Source organism: Protopterus annectens, chromosome 11.part0 (genome assembly GCF_019279795.1).
Source record: "Protopterus annectens isolate FY-2018-M chromosome 11.part0, PAN1.0, whole genome shotgun sequence".
Classification (NCBI taxonomy): domain Eukaryota; kingdom Metazoa; phylum Chordata; order Ceratodontiformes; family Protopteridae; genus Protopterus; species Protopterus annectens.
In genome coordinates this window covers 1,360,861,504-1,360,881,456 of record NC_056745.1, presented here as the reverse complement: position 1 = coordinate 1,360,881,456, position 19,953 = coordinate 1,360,861,504, and positions in this window count along the sequence as shown.

Here is a 19,953-nt window from a genome sequence, read left to right as displayed (position 1 = left end):
AGTGGTGAGAAAGGGGCACAAAGATGGAAAGACAGTAGGCAAGATAGCTAGGTATGTGCAGGAAGGGTGTAGGGAAGGTCCATAGCTGCCCATTTCTTCTACAGCAACAGCTGTGCATATGCAATGAATTTGGAGGTACATTTGAACACTCCAACCCCTGGGAGAGGGGTGAGGACAACAATAATATATTTTGATGCCAATTAGACCAAATTACATGTGTCCAGTGGATATGTGTGTAAAATGGACAGCTATGTATGGGGCGTGAGTTTTTTTGGAAACAGATTGCCCTTTTTTTGTTTTTTTAAGGTGAGAGTGGGATGTTGGGGAAGGAGAGTAGGTATGCTCGGGGAGGATAAATTGGGTAGGATGACAGACAAGACAGACAAGACAACATACAGGGGTGGTATATGACACATGGGGGGGCACCTTGGATGGGGAGCGGTGTTTTGAAGTTGCAAGCCCATGGGCCCCCAAATAGAAACAATGGGACTGAGGTCCCCACCCATGAGCAGTCACCACTGCACCTTCACGGCCCCAAAGGTGGCTGTGCTGGGGCTGTGTAGGAGGGCCAGGCTCACCCTCTAATTGCACCACTCAGCCCTCAGGTTGGCGTGGCCAGTCTCGAAACTCGATATCGAGATCCCTATGCACCATGGCCCAGACCTGACAATGTGTGACATGTTCCTCTCCGCGCCCGCTCCCGGGGTTCCATCTGAAGGTGGTGCAGGGCCAACAGAGGAGGAGGAGGTCCCAGGCTGGGCCCCAGAAGTGCTGCTGCCTGGTGCCATGGCCAGCTGAGGTGGGACAGGTGGGCCCGCTGGGACCGGCCTCCCCATACGAGCTATGTTGTAGCAGGTTTATGACAGATATGGGTTAATAATAGTCAACAGCATTTGGGATTAGTTATAACAACATGCATAGGTATTACCATTAACCCAAAACACCAGATTTAATACAGTTGCAGAGCAAGCAGAACACATGCATATATGGAACAACAGTGGCCATTACAACAGCATGCAGGTTTCATTGATGGCAACAAGCCACCAATATGGGTGTATTTTAACATGGCACATGCATAGAAACAAATGTGAATATTTATAAACCATTAGGACATATGTCCCAACATAAGTCTGGAGTGTACACATACTGGTTGAGGTATGTCATTGTGTTATTTTTGCACATATGGTAGGGGTGAGAGAGAGATTCAGTTAACAACTAATATATCCTTGTAGTTTTCACAACATTCTTAGTCACTGCACTGATCTGTCCCTTACATGTATTATTACACTACCCAATGACCATATATTGTACACTGGTATGTTTATAGATTATTATATACGTGACCTGTGTCTTACATACAGGCGTGACAAGATGCAGGTGTTAATGCAACATATGTTGAGAATTGCTCTCATACATTTTGGGTGAGGTGCTAGAATGACAGGTTTGTTTTCATATACATTCTCTGAGTATGTACACGTCTGACTATCAGTTGTATGTCATTAACAGCTGCCTACATTTCTTGGATCATCACACTGATTTTTTCAGGGGAACAGGGTACCAGGCTGGTGAAGTGGGCCATTTATCTGGACATGCTGGACAGATTGGAACAGTTGTGGGGTATGGATATTCGTGCAACTTTCTATTTGAGCCTTCTAGCAAATTCTGTACAGTTGTTGGGTGTAATTATGCATACAGCTTTCTATCTGAACATTGTAACAAAATCTGTACAGTTGTGGAGAATATTTATGCATACAACTTACTAGCACTCCTGGGATTCAAACCCCTGCTGTGTGTAACAAATGAAATTACAGTTAACATCACAATACACTGTGCTATCAGGGAATTGATGTGAAGCTTTCTACTGTTTTCTGTGTAAGTCTCCCTCACTTGTGCAATATGACTGACCTCTTGGCACTTCCAACATTGTTATACAGAACTTCATACACATTTTATCTGCATACCACAGTGTGGGTAGCACTGCTTAATACAAAAGTACTATGTATAATATGCAAAGTTCAACAACATATGACAGAAGAGTAAACAGAAGCACTCCAGGGGTTATACCTTTATTCACAGGATATTACACATTTATTTCTACTGGTACAACACTTTTTAAGGCTCTTATATTTATTTGTTCTGACAGTACATGCCGAATGATTACTAACCTGCCTCGTGATGCAGCCTTTGCAACCTAGCATCATGGGCTTGATGGTTTGTAGCCTGCTCATATGTAGCTGTCAGAGAAATACAGTGGTATTTAGCCATACCTATCCATAGTATACACAAGCTAGGCAATTATTAACTACTTAGTAGAATGAGCACTTAGTACTGGGGCATTAAGCATCTGCCGAGACTCCTGGATTCACTGTTCCAGTACATCCCCCCCTCCATTGCTTCAGGTCAGCATGGTGGTGCCTGACCTGCTCACCAGTCCAGGGGATACCTGTGACACTGGTGAGGTCACGGGCAAGACTGTCCCAGGCCACTGTTTTTATACTGCAAGCCCTGGTACTGGCCCTGCAGTAGTCTTTGCTCATGATGTTTTACCAGGAGCCATACCATGAATCTGGACTCCTGGATGCCTCAGCGCTGCGCTCTAAATCGAGTGCCTTCACCCACACCAGACATTCTGCCTGCAGTAGGAAGCTACAACCAGTTATGGGAAGTATTCAAAGAAATACAACCGACTTACAAGAACTGCACAACACCAAAGTCAATGTGGAACAAAACAGGGGGTAGCCATGGGTTCCCCCTGTGGTGCTAGCTTCGCCAATACCGTGATGGCGTACTGGGAGAAGCACCATGTTTTTAACAATACAACACATATGGCTAGGATCATATACTATACTCGATTCCTAGACGACATTTTTATTTTATTTAAAGGTGACTTAGATCAAGCTAATGTCTTACTCGACTACTTGAATAACTCCACTAGATTTCTTAAATTCACCTTTAATTTTCAGATCGGATCCATAGACTATCTTGACATTTGTTTAATTAAAGACGTTATTAATAGTAAATACATTTCAAAAATACATAGAAAGGATACATACTGTAATGCATTTTTACATTATGCAAGTTCACATCCTCAAGTACAAAAAAGGTCGATTGTCAAAGGCCAACTAATTAGAGCAGCCAGGATGGTGTCTAACAACCATGACTTCTTAAATGAATGCGACTTATTAGCAGGAATGTTTAAACAAAGGGGTTACCCCAAAGTCTTAGTAGAGACACTTATACATGAAGTGCTCCAGAAAAGACTTATGGGCATTATTAAACCTATTCTACACAAACATGAAAGTCTTGTCCCCTGTGAAAACAGTACGAACAACCCAATCAGTGCTACATCCCACTTAGATGACACTTTTAACTCACCTTTAAGTACTAACTTTGAATGTAATCTTATTAGTGGTACACCCCACTTAAATGACACTCTCAACTCACCTTCAAGTACTAATTTTGAATGTAGTTTCATAACTCAATTTAGCCTCAATTCTACTTTAGTTAGAACCATATTATACAAGAATTGGGGACTTTTCAGTTTAGACAGGACATTAAAAGAAATTTTTGAAGAGCCTCCAAAAATAATTTACAGAAAAGGTAGAAACTTAAAATCAATATTAGAATCTACGAGTGACCGAAGACCATTTAACCTCGTAGGTATGACTACTTGTGGTACCTGTAGCATGTGTAAACATGTTTCTACAGGTAGGGTAGTAAGTATCAATAAAGTAAAATACCATTTGAAAAACAATTTTAACTGTAACTCAAAAATGCTAGTCTATGTCACTCTGTGTTCCATGTGTAATGTCTTTTACATTGGAAAGACAGAGCGAAAATTTAAAGAGCGTATATATGAACATATATACGCTATCAACATGGGAAAAAGTGAGAATGCTTTGGCTAGACACCTTTTGATATAGCCAGGACACAAATTTACATTTACAGCAATTGATTTTATTCAATCTAACATTAGACGAGGTCCTTATAGTCTACTACTTGACAACAGAGAGCTATCATGGCAGATCAGAACTAATGCCTTTGCACCACCTGGTCTAAACGACCATTGCAACATAACATGTTTGTTAAAATTAAAAAGTTTAGACCGAAGATAAATGAACACAACAATGACACACTTTTATGTTCTTTGTAAGAGAAGTTAGGTGTACTTAGATCAACCATAGAGTATAACTTTGAGATGTATAAGCACTAGGAGTATGGCATATACACATACATATGTTTAATATATTTTAAAAAGTTTTTAAAATGTTTGGTTTTGTCTTGATTTTAATTTTAGTTGTCAAACACTCTTTGAACAGTTTCACATTTAGTATTTAACTTGTGATTTAATTACACAAATCAAACCAGACTTAAATGTATTAAAGTGTATCTTTTTAACAAAACAATGTTACCGGCTTGACATAGTCAGGTGACCATTTTTTACTATTTAAAGAGCGTTTTGAGTTTGTGTATTGTCTGAGGAAGTTGCTTTATGAAAGCGACGAAAAGCGTTTTACTTCATTAAAAAAGTACTTGCTTCACTTTACTAACTAATACTATGTTTTGTTCCGCATTGACTTTGGTGTTGTGCAGTTCTTGTAAGTCGGTTGTATTTCTTTGGTTACCCGTTTGGATTTTAGTTTTTCTCGAGTTATGGGAAGTATTCCCACCTGTGGGGTTTAAATATGGCCAATTACCCACACTTTTTCTGTGATTGGCCGGTTTTGAAAAGGCTAAGCTATGGGCACACCTGCTTACCTAGGGTTGGCAGTGCTTAAAAAGGTATACCACTAGGCAGATTGAATTGGCTCTCCTACACATTGCCTACACTTACTGAGTTGAGTTGTGCTGCAGTTAGCATTGCTTAATAGTTAATTAGCACTATATTTGCCTTTTGGCAGTGATTTCTTATTCATTATGGGTTATATATGTGTCTGCTATCCGTGATTCATGTGTACATACACTGTATGGGGTCCTGGAGACTTCTACACTTTACTACAATAACACCTCAGATCTATGCTTACTGCAGTACTTCAGTTTACATATTTATGTTCTGTGGCAGGTTATACAACATCACACTGTATATAGATTCAGTTCACATGTTTGGTTTGATTTTCCTGTGGTGAGGATTAGTTTGCTGATACCGTACTTGTATGTATTGCTATGATGGCTTAGTGGTTAACTACTTTGACTGTGGTATACAGGGTCCTGAGTTCGGGCCTTGCAGAAGCTGTTTATTTTGTTGCTGGGCAGAACACCGGCTGTTGGATACAGCGTGATTAAGGGACATTTGAGCGGTTGTACGAGGGTGTGAGTGTTTGTGCAGAGCTAAGCGATGCTAACCTCCGGGTGCATTTTCTTACACTCATTTAGCTTCTACCCTGCTTAATCTCTGTTGGCAATGCTTACCCCCACGCAAACACACATACACATGCTTACAACTGCTTATCTATGCTTACTACTGCTTATTTGTGCTTACAGTGCCTTAGTCATTTTGACATTGACACTTCACATATGCATTTAATGCAGTACTCCTGTTCAAATAAAAACGTTATTTAGTAGGTTATACAGCAAAATGATGTTGATATACAAATTTCCCTAGGAAAATGGAATGTGCTGCAGTGGGACCTGAACCGGGAATGCCTGCTCATTAGGCGGATGCTCTGCCCACTACACTATTGCTGCTCTTCTTTATTTCCATATGTTTACCTTAATGTCATACCCATGCTCCCTTTCCTGGACTCTGAGCTCCGCATACACAGCATCCATCCATTCTCCAGTTGCTAGCCCTGCCATACCACACCTCCACACATTTCTCTCTCTGCACGTCTCAGTACTCCTCCATTATACTGTCTTGATGCAACCTTCTGCAGGCTCTCCATTCGGTTAGACCACGTACGTTCAAGACTCCCCTTGCTCCTCCTCTGATACTGGTGGACACATCTTTGTGACCCACAAAGTTTGGTTCGTCCCTCCAGGGACAGACCTGTTGTGTCACGAGTAGACTTTGCAAGTCTACACTGTTTCTCCTACTGATAGCTTCCTGCCGGGGGTTTGAGATGTAGCAGTGTGCTCACACACTGGACCAGCCTCATCTCCCAGTTGCGTGGATGAAGCACGTACCCACGGCATGCCCTGTCTTTCATTCCTCTCTTCAGTATTATGCAAGACTACTGTTCTCACAGTATGTTTGAACGGGCAGTGTTCATTGATACTCATAGCCTGCTCAGAATACTGTGATTGAGTAATGTGCACATATTTGCTGGTATTAATCTGCATACTAACATACATTTCCTATACTGTTAACTGCCTGTAATGGATGTTATGTTCATGATAACAGCAGCTGATTGTCTATCTGCCATGCCTTCGTGGTAACTCACTTGGACTATAGTGTGCAGGGTGGGGGGGGCTGGGAGTGCTGATCATTCTGTTACTGGGCATGACAAGAGCTGTTGCCTACAGAGTGCGTAAGGCACTATGGTGTAAGTGTTGGCAGGTATGCGCTGGTGTGCTCGAGGCTCAGACTTGGTGACCTCTGGTTACGGCGTCTTATACTGGGTTGGCCTCTGCATTTCTTAACCAGTGTGGGCATTGCTTACCGCTGCCCAAACAGATGTAATCCCGCTTGCTGCCGCATACCCTCATGCTACTTCATTAACATGTCGGTATGATACATGCTTAAGTCAGGTGTACATGTCAGGTATGACTGTTGACGAATGTCAGTGTAAGGTGAAGTGGGATTCCAGTTTAGCAGATCTGTATAGGTTACACTCAGGTGTTCGAGTTAGGTTTAGTTATGCCATACCTGTGTTGTAGATTAGATGTGAATAGTGAAGGTGTTGGTAGGTAGGTGGAGGGGGGGGCATTTGAACTGTATAGCAGGCCATTGGACTGATTGGTTGGGGAGCAGTAGTGCAGGTTTGCAGGATGCTGGGATTTATATGCGAGGCAGGACAGGAGGTGTTGGTGTCACTAGTTGGTGTAGGGGTATATATTGTTAGTTGTGGGGGGGTGGACGTCACCAGGTGGTGAGCAGGTGGTGATCCAGATGTGCTTGAGGTTTACCTTCATGTGTTATTTGCATGTGTCATGTGGGACAGCTGCAGTAATACACATGGGTTGGGGGTTCCAGATTCTGCCAATATAGTTGTGATGAGGGTGTCACCTATTTGTGACTGTTAACATTACAAGTCATGAAACAGGGGTCGATAGGTAAGTGGTGTTATTGGGCCACACAGAGGGGATGATAGTAGGGGACATGTCCAGGGATGCGCAGGAAGGCTGACGGGAAGGTCCACAGATGGCCATTTCATCTCCAGTGACAGTTGTGTATATACCCTGCATTTGGGGGTAGGTTTGGACACTCACACCCCTGGGTGGGGGGAGGACAGCAATAATACCTTGTGATGCCACTTAGTTCAGCCTACATGCCTACAGTGGGGTGTTGTGACCATGTGTTCTTTGGTGTCATTTAGTGGGTTTGCAACAACACATCTGGTTATACCATCCTTTGCCATGTAAACTAGGCTTTGCTGCAGTGGGACTTGTACCAGGCATGGCTGCTCGTTAGACATCGTCTCTGCTAAATGCACACTATTGCTTACATCCCTGGGGCAGTCCACATAGAACTGCTCCAGCCAACACCTGCACGGCTAGGCCCATAATTACATACCCATAGTTCCCAATCCACACATCCTCTTCAGCACTCTTCCTTACTCTGGGTGCAGGTCGGGTCTAAACACACCACTACACACTGCCCACTTGCCACTTCTCGGGACCCATCACGTATGTTGTCTCACCCCATGGGTCATCAGGCTTCCCCAGCCTTGTAGTCCATTAACATGCGTGCCCTGCCGTAGGTTATCTGTATAATGGCTGGAAGCCCAAATAGCGATTACATTTTTGGGCTGTCCCGCAAGGGACATTCTTGTCTTTGTTTCAAGATTAGACTTGGTGGGTCTCTCCCACTGGTAGTATCCTGCCTGTAGTCTGGGAAGCAGTGGTTTGTATACTTTTATTGTGTGTTTGTATGTTTCCCCTGTCTAGCTGGGGGGGGTTGATGCTACCTGTTACACGTTTGTTGATTGGGCTCCTCACCCCCATTGGCACGGCCTGTGAACATATGTAAGTCTTAACTGCTGTATCATATGCTACCTATATATCTCTGTATATTTACATAGGTTCATAGGTTCATAGGTAGGTACTAGGCTATTAGCCCTAGGGCCTATATAAGCCTAGCCAAAAATGTGCCCTGGCTTTCACCACCCAAGAAAATTATTTTCCTGTGCCTCTGTTGAGCAGAACCACAGAAGTGATCCCTGGGGTGAATTTCCTAATTCCCATCTATTCATCAAGATTTTTATTGAAGAGTGCTAATGAGGAGCTCTGTTTGACATGGATAGGTAGTCTGTTCCAGAGTATGGGAAGTCACTGGGACAGGAATCTGTCCCTCCAGCATGTTCTGTTTATTGTGGTGACAAGGTTTAGGTCCCTACAGCATGCAGCTCAGAGGGATTGGGATTTCTTTAAGTGGAGCATGTCCAACAGCTCTGGGTTTGACATAGCTTTGTATGTTAGGCAGATATCTCCTCTGAGTAGGCGATATGCGACAGAGTAAAGCTGGAGTTTTTTGAGACGGTCTGTGTAGGGCATCTGTTTGAGGCCAGTAATCTGCTTTGTGATGTATTTCTGTGGCCTTTCCAGTTGTTGTAGCTGTCTTGTGAGGTACATACCAAAAGGGGCATTGTACTCTATAATTGGGTCTAATGAGTGATGAGTAGAGGGGAACAATGACCTCTTTTTTTCTGGATGAGAAACCTTTTGTGATGAGGTGAGCCACGTAGGAGGATTTCCTGACCACTGTGGCAATGTGATTATCAAAGGAGAGACTACTGTCCACCTGTGTCCCAAGGTCTGTTATCACACTTTTGGCATTAAGTAGACTACCACTTATGTGGTAGTTCATGGGTACAGAGATTTTACCAAAGGGAATGACAATACACTTTTTGGCATTGAGTTTCAGGCCATGGCTTTGGCACCAGGCATCTGTGAGGCCCTTTTGTAGTATGTCCACATTGTTAGGAGTTTTGATTATGGCTCCTAGTTTGCAGTCATCTGCAAACTTTGTTAGCCAAAGACCTTCTGTGTTAGCCTGTACTTCAGAGAAGTAGATACCAAACAGGAGAGGACCCAGGACTGAACCCTATGGTACTCCACTTGTCACTTGTCTGAAGTTGGATTTGGAGTCTGCTACTTTCACAGTGTGGGTTCTGTCCATGAACCAGTTGGCAACCCATCTTGTGACATAGGGATTTATACCTAGTTTAGTGAGCTTATCTATAATTCCAGAGTGGGGGATGGTGTCGAAAGCCTTGGCGAGATCTCCCATCTTGTGACATAGGGATTTATACCTAGTTTAGTGAGCTTATCTATAATTCCAGAGTGGGGGATGGTGTTGAAAGCCTTGGCGAGATCTAGATAAGCTGTGAGAACCACCTTACCCTCATCTATGGCTTTGGTGACTGCTTCAAAGAAGTCAATCAGGTTTAGGAGACATGATCTGTCTTTTACAAACCTGAACTGGGTAGGGTCCAGAGTTTGGAGATTACCAATGTCTTTGTTTATGAGTTCCATGATGATACGTTCCATGGCCTTGCAGACCAGGCTCGTCAGGCTAATGTGGTGGTAGTTCCCAGGGTCTGTCGTTGCTCCCCCTTTGTGGAGTGGGATAACCATCACGGTGCACCATTCAGTGGGCACAAAGCCTGGGGTGAGGCTATGATTGAACATGGTACTTAGGTAGGGTGCCAGTTCATTTTACAGTTCATGTAGAACACAGCCTGGGATATTGTCAGGTCCCATGCATGCTGTGTTCTTGGCTTTGGAAAGTGTGTTTTTTACCTGTGCAGCCATGATTACAGGAACTTTGCATTCTTTTGGTATAGAGTTGGGTCCTCTAGGGGGTGAGAGGGGGGTAAAGTTAGCAATGAACCTATCTTCCAGGATGTTGGCAATATCCGTTGGTTCTGTATATTTAGTGCCATTGTGCTGTAACTCAGAGCAGATCTGAGTATTGCCACTGAAATTCTTGACATAGCTATAGAATGCTTTGTGGTTGTCTTTAGAGTCAGTGGCAATTTTGTTTTCATAACTAGCCTTGGAGGATTTTATGAGGGATCTCAGCTTCTTACTGAGGTTGATCAGGGAGTTCCTCCAGTTATGGGATTTTACTCTTTTTTGCAACAATTTCTTTCTTCTGTTTTAGAGTTTGTTTATGGCAGAGGACCACCAGATTGGCTTCCTTTTTTTGGAGAATAGCATCTTGGTTTTATTAGGGATAGCATGATCCATGCACTTGTGTAAGTGCTTATAAAGTGTATTTGTGTAGGATTCAGAAGTCGTACCTCTATTGTCCGTCTGCATGGGTGTCATGAAGTTTGCCACTTCTGTCTTAAGAAGTGTGAAGTTGGCTTTGGAGAAGCTTTTACGGTGGTTTCCCGAATTGAGGGTGGGGGCGGGATGTGGATGTCTAGGGTGATTAGCTTGTGGTCGGATCTGACCAACAAGGAATTGACCTCTGGTGTGGAACACCGGTTGCCCATGTTGGTATTGACCAGGTCTAGGATATTGCTGCCCCTGGTGGGGGTGTGAATAAGTTGATCCAAGGCACTGGAATTTATGAATTCCAGAAAACGTTGAGCAAAAGAGTTGGTACATGAGTAGTTTTCCCAGTTAATGGTGGCGTAGTTGAAATCGCCCATTATTAGGGTGTTGGGTTGTACCCTAATACTTTCCAGTGTATCAAGAAATGAGGAGTGGGAATCCTGAGGCATGGTGGGGGGTCTGTAGCAAGCTACAATTTGGATTGCGGTCTTGCCCAGAGTTAGTTGCACTTGGATAATCTCAGATGCATTATGCTGTGCAACTAGCCTGGAGGTGTGGATATCCTTAATGAATATGCACATGTCTCCACCTTTAGTGCTTCGTTCCGGGTTAAGTGGCTGAAAGGTGTGGTATGAATTATAGCCTAGTAATGCAGGGGTGCTGTCTGGAGCTTTGAACCAGGTCTCTGTCACTGCACAGATGTCGATGTTCTCCATTTTAAGGAGTGCCTAGGGTGAGTGCATTTTGAGGTTTAGACTTCTAGCATTGAGTAGCATTACCCTCAGATTTTGCTTGCTTGTATCTGTTACGGTGGTGAATTTGTCATTTGAACCTTGCCTACAAAAGGCACTATAGGGGTGGCAAGAGCCTTATCCATTATCCAGAATCCCAAGGGTGCCAGGTGCAGGCTATCTCTGGCAAAGCATCATGGTCTGTCGACAATGTCATCTTAGGCAAATACTGGATCCCCTTAGAATGACACCAGAAGCTTAGCCAATTGTTGAAGTCAATCATTTTGTCCTTGTACTGTGGTATCATTCTGGGTGATGGCAGGATGTTACTTAGGGTTAGGGTCATACCTGCCTGGGCTACAAGATCGAAGAGCTCCTCCATGTCACTTTTCATGTAGTCCAGAGAGGTACATCTCAGGTCATTCACACCAACATGGACAATGACAGTGTCATATTTGTACTTGTTGTGGAGTGACCTGAGTGCGTGCATTATGTGGCGGATCCTGGCACGTGACAGGCAGCTGACAGTAACTTTCTCCTTGTTTAGCCTGGTGAGTGGAACATCAGTGTGTCTGACTATAGAGTCACCTATGACTAGAGTGTTGGGTACGCTGTTATGCCTTATGGGCTGTGGTTGAGTGGCACACTGAGTTTGTGGGCTATGTGTCATTTGGGTTGTGTTGGGGAGTGGAGTTTGCTTGCATTTCTGCTTTGGAGGTCTATGATGCTTGGGCAGTTTTTTTTTGAGGGCCTCAGCGAATGTAGGTGTGTGTTTTGTGTTTCTATGTGTGTGTTTTGGTGGTATAGGTTTTGAGGGACTATGTGATGAGTGTGATGTGGTGCAAGTGTTTACCTTCTCCTCTTGACTGCCTAGTCCAGTCTTGGATGAAGAGAGCTTTGCTTCAAGTTTGGCTATATAAGTGCATCTCTCACAGGTTGTGGTGTTGGGTGGTAGGAGGAGAGGGTTGTCTGTGTACGTGAGGCAATTGCTGCATTGCCTCAAGATGCCCAGATTCATCAGGTAGACAGGACAAATCATTGGGAGCTGACCCTTAGACATGCCTGGATAGGTGCTTATTTATTAAGTACTAAAAACTGCTTTCTGCTAGACAAGTGAGGAAAGTTGAGTGCTGTAGTAATTTGAAGCTTGTTTAGTGCTTACAACGAGTTCTGAGCAAGTGCTGAGTTCAAAGAAAAAGATTTGAGTGCTGAAACTAGAAAACTGGATAGTTCTAAGAAACAAAATTAAGCTAGAAGGCTTCCCTCCAACATAAAAAGGCTTGGGGGCTCAGAAGCCAACAAACAGTCTAGACCACTTAAAGGAAGAACAGGAAACAAGCTTAAACACTTTTTTTTCTTTCCCAGATGCTCTCTTTGTACACAGTAGGAGTGCCTGAAATCAGAATATGATCTCACTGCACTCAGTTGAGTGAGCAAATGAGATGGGCCCAGAAGGAGTATCCAAACACAAATTTACAAGAGGGGTGGGCAGTTTCAAAGCCACCAAGATTAACACCTAAACAAAACCAGGGAGGGTGGGTGTTAAGAAAACAGAGTCAAAACTTCCAGTTCAGTTAATATTCAATGCAACACAAATAAATCAATTGAAATGCTGTATTATTTGAATTGCAGATAAAAGGTACTTAAATTCTCATATACATCCAGTTGAATACAGCTAGATCTTAGCCGGCCAAAGCTCAGGTTTTAAGCAGAAAATATTCCAAAATGTACCACTTAAATAGGCAACAGAATATCAATGAAAGAGACTACCCCTGACTGCAATTACTGTCTATGCAGGAATTCTAACAGGCAATAAAATCTAGCAAGCACTAACTGAAAAAACAGAGTCAAAACTTGCAGTTCAGTTAATATTCAATGCAACACAAATAAATCAATTAAAATGCGGTATTATTTGAAAAAAAGTGCACATAAAAGGTACTTAAATTCTCTTATACATCCAGTTGAATAAGGTTAGATCTTAGCTGGCCAAAGCTCAGGTTTTAAGCAGAAAATATTCCAAAATGTACACATATATATATATATATATATATATATATATATTGCTGATATATATATATATATATATATATATATATATATATATATATATATATATATATATCATGACATATGGATGTATGGGTGTCTGTATATATATATATATATATATATATATATATATATATATGTATATATATATATATATCTATATGTGGGTATATATATATATATATATATATATATATATATATATATATATATATATATATATATATATATATATATATATATATATATATATACATATCTGTCTATGTATGTCTACATTTGTGCTACAGAGAAGAAGAGGTATATCTCCATGTAGTTATGGGTATATATACAAACACATACCTCTACGTATGTAGCTACATATCCTGTCATGTTTCCTGTTATTGCTGTGTACTGTTTCATGTGCATACCGGCCAACCTTGTGTGCCACGTATGATTTGTGATACCTACAACTAAATCCGTTAGTGTACATAGAGTCACACATGAAATCTATTGTTAGTACAGGTAATCATTCATCCCACGCAGGACAGTCCATACATTGGGTATACAACTTTCATCTACACCCAGAATTACATAGGTACCCATGGCTATGTGCATGGACTAGGGCGTGTGCCAGACCTAGGATACTTGGGTCGAGACAACATACGGGATGGGTCCCGAGGGGGAATGTGTGGAGGGGGGAGCAATGTGTAGTGGTGTGGTAGCTATGGGCTGGTAACCAGGGTTGAGATGGTGGCTGCGTGTGTGCAGCAGGTGGGGGAAAGCAGAACTGTGGGTAATGAATATATGGGTTGGGGATGGCCTTGGTTGGATGGGCCTGTACTGCCAGGGCCACCTAGTGGGTGGGGGAGAGAGGGATGTGATGTCAACATGTGGAACATGACCAAGGGCTAATTTAAATCCCTATTTTAATGACACACGTACATTACATTGAGCTTGGTAGTGTTTTGTAGGGGGGATGTGTTTGGGTGGAGGGTATTCCAATTCGTATGTGACGTATATTGTTTGGGGCCTGTCAAGGCCTTTCACGGTGCATGTGGACATATATGTGTCTGTTAATCTACCATTGCTATCTTGCAGATGTCTGGTCATATGTACCTCTGTGGGTGTATATATTTGCTTAGATATTTCTAACTCTGTCCGTATATACCTATGGGGACATTTATCTGCGTACATGTATGTAACTTGCTGTGTATATGTGGACGTATGGATGTTGACATATATATGTAATAGCTCTTTTCAGACAATTTAACTAGGAAACTTTAAAACATGAAAAATATATACTCAATAAATATACCTTCATATCATCTTGCAAACAAAATACCCTATCCTATAGCTAAACTAGTTAATGGAGTTAAATTATTTAACACAATCTTTTTCTTAACTGACACTTTGAAAGATTTTTATATGAGCATAAGAAGATAGTAGCAGTATGAGGTAAGCATTCACAGGGATCGTAAAATACCAAGCCATGTACACCTTCCAGCATTCACAGGGACCATAAAATACCAAGCCATGTACACCTTCCAGCATTTATAGGGACCATAAAATACCAAGCCATGTACACCTTCCAGCATTCACAGGGACCATAAAATACCAAGCCATGTACACTTTCAAGCATTCACAGGGACCGTAAAATACCAAGCCATGTACACGCTCCGGGATTCACAGGGACTGTAAAATAACAAGCCATGTGCATCTTCCAGCATTCACAGGGGCCATAAAATACCAAGCCATGTACACTTTCCAGCATTCACAGGGACCATAAAATACCAAGCCATGTACACCTTCCAGCATTTACAGGGACCGTAAAATAACAAGTCTTGGGCATCTTCCAGCATTCACAGGGACCATAAAATACCAAGCCATGTACACCTTCCAGCATTCACAAAGACTGTAAAATACCAAGCCATCTAAACTTTCCAGCATTCAAAGGTACCGTAAAATAACAAGCCATGTACATCTTCCAGCATTCACAGGGACCATAAAATACCAAGCCATGTACACATTCCAGAATTCACAGGGACTCTAAAATACCAAGACACGTATATCTTCAAGCATTCACAGGGACTGTAAAATACCAAGTCATGTATGCCTTCCAGCATTCACAGGGACAATAAAACACCAAGCCATGTACACCTTCCAGCATTCACAGGGACCATAAAATACCAAGCCGTGTGCACCTTCCAACATTCACAGGGACTGTAAAATACCAAGCCATGTACACTTTCCAGCATTCACAGGGACCATAAAATACCAAGCCATGTATACCTTCCAACATTCACAGGGACTGTAAAATACCAAGCCATGTACACTTTCCAGCATTCACAGGGACCATAAAATACGAAGCCATGTACACCTTAAAACATTCACAGGGACCATAAAATACCAAGCCATGTACTCCTTCCAGCATTCACAGGGACTGTAAATACCAAGCCATGTACACCTTCAAACATTCACAGGGACTGTAAAATACCAAACCATGTGCACCTTCCAGGGTTCACAAGGACTGTAAAATACCAAACCATGCACACTTTCAAGCATTCACAGGGACTGTAAAATACCAAGCCATGTACACCTTCAAGCATTCACAGGGGCCGTAAAATGCCAAGCCACATGCACCTTCCAGCATTCACAGGGACCATAAAATACCAAGCCATGTACACCTTCAAGCAGACACACTTAAAAGTTCTTGACACCTTTTCAAGCACTTAATAATGCTCACATCCCAAATCTGGTCGAGCCATATATGATAACTCTGGGGTAAATGTGTCTCTACCCATCCAGTTGTTAGAACTAGCATTAAAGTTAGTCAAAATAGCATTTTATGTGACCTGCAGCTGTAACTTATTTCATAGGCTGTGACTAATGGGTCTTTTATGCCCTTAGTGATGGGATTTGTAAAGCCACTGACTTTGTAAAGAAATAATAGGTCAACTAGAATCAACAGTAGGCTACCATGTGCACCGAGAGCCATACTAATCTGTTTGGATGCTTGTAGAATTTAATGCTTCGAAATTTCTGGTTCTAAATCCATTGGGCCTTTCCATCTGAGCTATGGACATACCCATGAGAATTATGTTCAATAAAGATTCTGATAAGGGAAGAATACAATAGAATAATGACTTTCTTGGATTTTGAGAAGACTCACTTGGAAATGAACTGGGACAGATAGAAGGAGTTCCTGACTCTGGTGGAAACATACATCCAGACATAATGTTACAATTTCTTTCAACTTCTGTAACTTATTTTTTCCATTCTTTGTTCATTTCTTCTCTATTACTGAAAATTAATAATAGCACAGTTGCAAAATTCACTAATCACCTCCACACTTTTCCCTTTTCCTTTTCCCTGTATTGTTATTTGTCCTTTTACTCAACACTGACAGCAACCCTACTCTTTGTAATTCTGCCTCTGTTACTTTTACTGTTACCTGTACCCACCTTTTCTTATTTATTATTAACACTCCATTAAATAAATGTTACTACTTCTCATAAGCTATTCTATTTAACTATTGGAATCCTTGTGCCAAATTCTTATGTTTCTACTATTCTTCAAAACAGTTCTTGACAAATACTGAGATATGTTTTAGCTATATCACGTGATGAGTCTGTCTTCTGGTTTTTCTCTTAGTATAGAATCTACTACTTCTTTAACTCTTAGTCTGTGGAGCAGAGGAGTGGAATTAGGATCTTAGAAATAGGAGGTGGCTTTATGTTAAAAACAAGTAACAAGATGAAGAAAATGTTCAACCTTGTGGATTTTACAAGTAGGAGTAAGTTAATGTAGATCAGTGCGCTCTTTCATCGATAACTAGTTAGTAAAGAATACAGAGATATAGTGGTATTCAGTTTAGGAAGAAGGCACTTAACGTTCTTCTTAATGTCAGGTTTTACTAAAGGCAAGTCTATATTAACTGCTGAAACAAATAAGTAGAAAGTTCTTGAAAAACTCTTCAAAACTGAACTAATAAAAAATGAACAACTATAAACATTGTTTTTCAAGGGTGCAAGCCCCCTGCACCTCCATACATATTGCTACTAACATATACCAACTCCTGAAAAAAGGATAAATGCTCAGTCTCCACTGTACCTTGATCTCACACATGAAAAGGACAGCTATTTGCAATATTTATGCATTTGATTTTTTTGCCAGTCTGTTCACCATTCAAACAAGTATTAATTCAAACATATGGAAGACACCCCTAGATGCACAGGTAGGAAGGGGAAGGCCATGTTGAAAATGAGCTTAGAGAATTCCTTTATTTAGTGAATCACATAGTCTGTGTGTAAGGAATCTTGATAACGCGTTATAGTAAAACAGGATCTGCTTGATTTGCCTTTTAGTTGACAAATGTACACTGTTATAACTTGTTGATACTTGTGAACCTCTGCTATCTCTGAAAAAAAACAAAAAAACAAAAAAAATCTTGCTTTTTTCCCAATTTTCTGAGATTTAAAAAAGTTCAGTTACAGGCTTGCTGTTCTTGAACTGTTTGTAAGTTTCTTGGAGGCCATTTTTTGCTTGGGCTAAAGGGAAGTCTCTCTGTTGATCAGTGGCAGTGAAAAACATTGAGCAGCCTGCCTGCCCCTGTGGGAGTGGTTACTGACTTGAAACTGTAGTTTTATTGGCCATTTTGGGTCAATTCCAAACTCCTTCATCTTCCTCTCTTAAAACCCTCTTTTGCGCGGTTTTGCGCGTTTTTGTGCATAGCGCAACAGCGGCAGCGCCACCTAATTGGGTTTAAACTATTCCTGGCTCCACAAAGTCTGCTCTTCACTTTTTCCCTTAGAACTGCTCTATCTCTCAATTTAAACACCATATTCTCATTCTAAGGCCCTTCACTGGTCCAATTAAGTAATCCTACAAGTTAGCACTATTAAACCATAAGCACTACTTACTCTTATACTCTCTACGATTACCCTGTCCTCTATTGGTCCGTCTTAAATTCAGTTTCCTATATTACTCTAGCATGTCCAAAGGTCAGTCAATGGTTTCCTCTCCAGTCCAGCTGGTGAATCTGGGAATTTTGAGGCAATGTTACAACTGTCTCATTTACACAGACAACCCTCTCCTCCTCCAAACAGGTTCAAATATATGTGAGAGATGCAACTATTTAGCCAAACTGGAGGCTGAGCTCTCTCATCTCAAAACTGGTGTAACCAGTCAAGAGGAGAAGGTAACCTCACACAACACAATTCCAGTATCACATAGTCCCACCACATCAGCGAACCAAACACATAAATACACAAAAACATACTCGGAGGCTCTAAATAAAAATCTACCTAAGCAACAGAGACCTCCAAAGCAGACATCCAAGCAAACGCTACCTCAAAACAAAACACGCACAACACATAGCCCACAAAGTCAGTGTGCCAAGCAGCCACAGCCCTTAAGGCTGAATAACACACCTGATACTCTTGTAATAGGTGACTCTATTGTCAGACACACTGACGTCCCGCTCACCAGGCTGAATAAAGAGAAGGTCATGGTGATCTGCCTGTCGGGTGCTAGGATCCGCCACATAATGCAAGCACTCAGGTCACTCCAAAGCAAATACAAATATGACTCAGTCATTGTACATGCTGGTGTGAATGACCTGAGACGTACCTCCCTAGACTACATGAAAAGAGACATAGAGGAGCTCTCTGATCATGTAGCCCAGGCTGGTATGACCCTGACCTTGAGCAGCATCTTACCCTCACCTAGAATGATGCCACAGTACAAAGACAAAATGATCGATTTTAACAATTGGCTAAAATTTTGGTGTCATTCAAAGGGGATCCAGTGTCTGTCAGCCTGGGATGACATGCTTGACAAGCCACGTTGCTTCGCTAGGGACGGCTTGCACCTGTCACCACTGGGCTTTCGGATATTAGCAAAGGCTCTTGCCACCCCATAGTGCCTTTTTAGGCAAGGCCCAAAAGTCAAACCCACCCCATAGACAGCACAAGGAACAAGAAACTAAGGGTAATGCTGCTTAACGCCAGAAGTCTTAACCTCAAGATGCTCTCCTCAGTATGGAGAACATCGATATCTGTGCAGTGACAGAAACCTGGTTCAAGGCTCCAGAGAGCACCCCAGCACTACCAGGCTATACCTCATATCATGCTTTTCGCCCCAAAACCCGGACCGAACCACAAAGGAGGGGAGTTTCCATATTTATCAAGGATATCCACACCTCCAGGTTAGTGGCATTGCATGAAGTATCGGAGACCATCCATGTGCAACTAACAGTGGGCAAGACTGCTTTTCAGTTTATAGCATCCTACAGACCACCCTCTCAAAGTCAGGAATCCCACTCGGCTTTCCTGAAAACATTGGAGAACATGAAGATCTCTCCGAACACCATTATATTGGGCAACTTCAACTACCCAAACATTGACTGTGAGCACTACTCAAGCCCCAGCACCTTAGCCCAAAGGTTCCTGGAAATTATAAACTCAAATGCTATGGAACAACTAGTCACCACTCCCACAAGAGGGGACAACATACTAGACCTGATCATTACCAACATGGGGACTCTATGCTCCACACAAGAAGTATATCCCTCATTGGTAAGATCAGACCATAAATTAATTTCACTGGATGTCCACATCCCAACCCCACCCCCAGCCCAGAAAACCACAGTGAAAAACTTCTCAAAAGCAAACTTCTCACTTCTCAAAACCGAAGTGGAATCCTTCAAGGCCCCAGGGCCAGTGGAAACTACGGCCCAAACTGCAGAATCCTGTATAAACACATTCTACGGACATCTCCAGGAATGCATGGATCATGCTATCCCAAATAA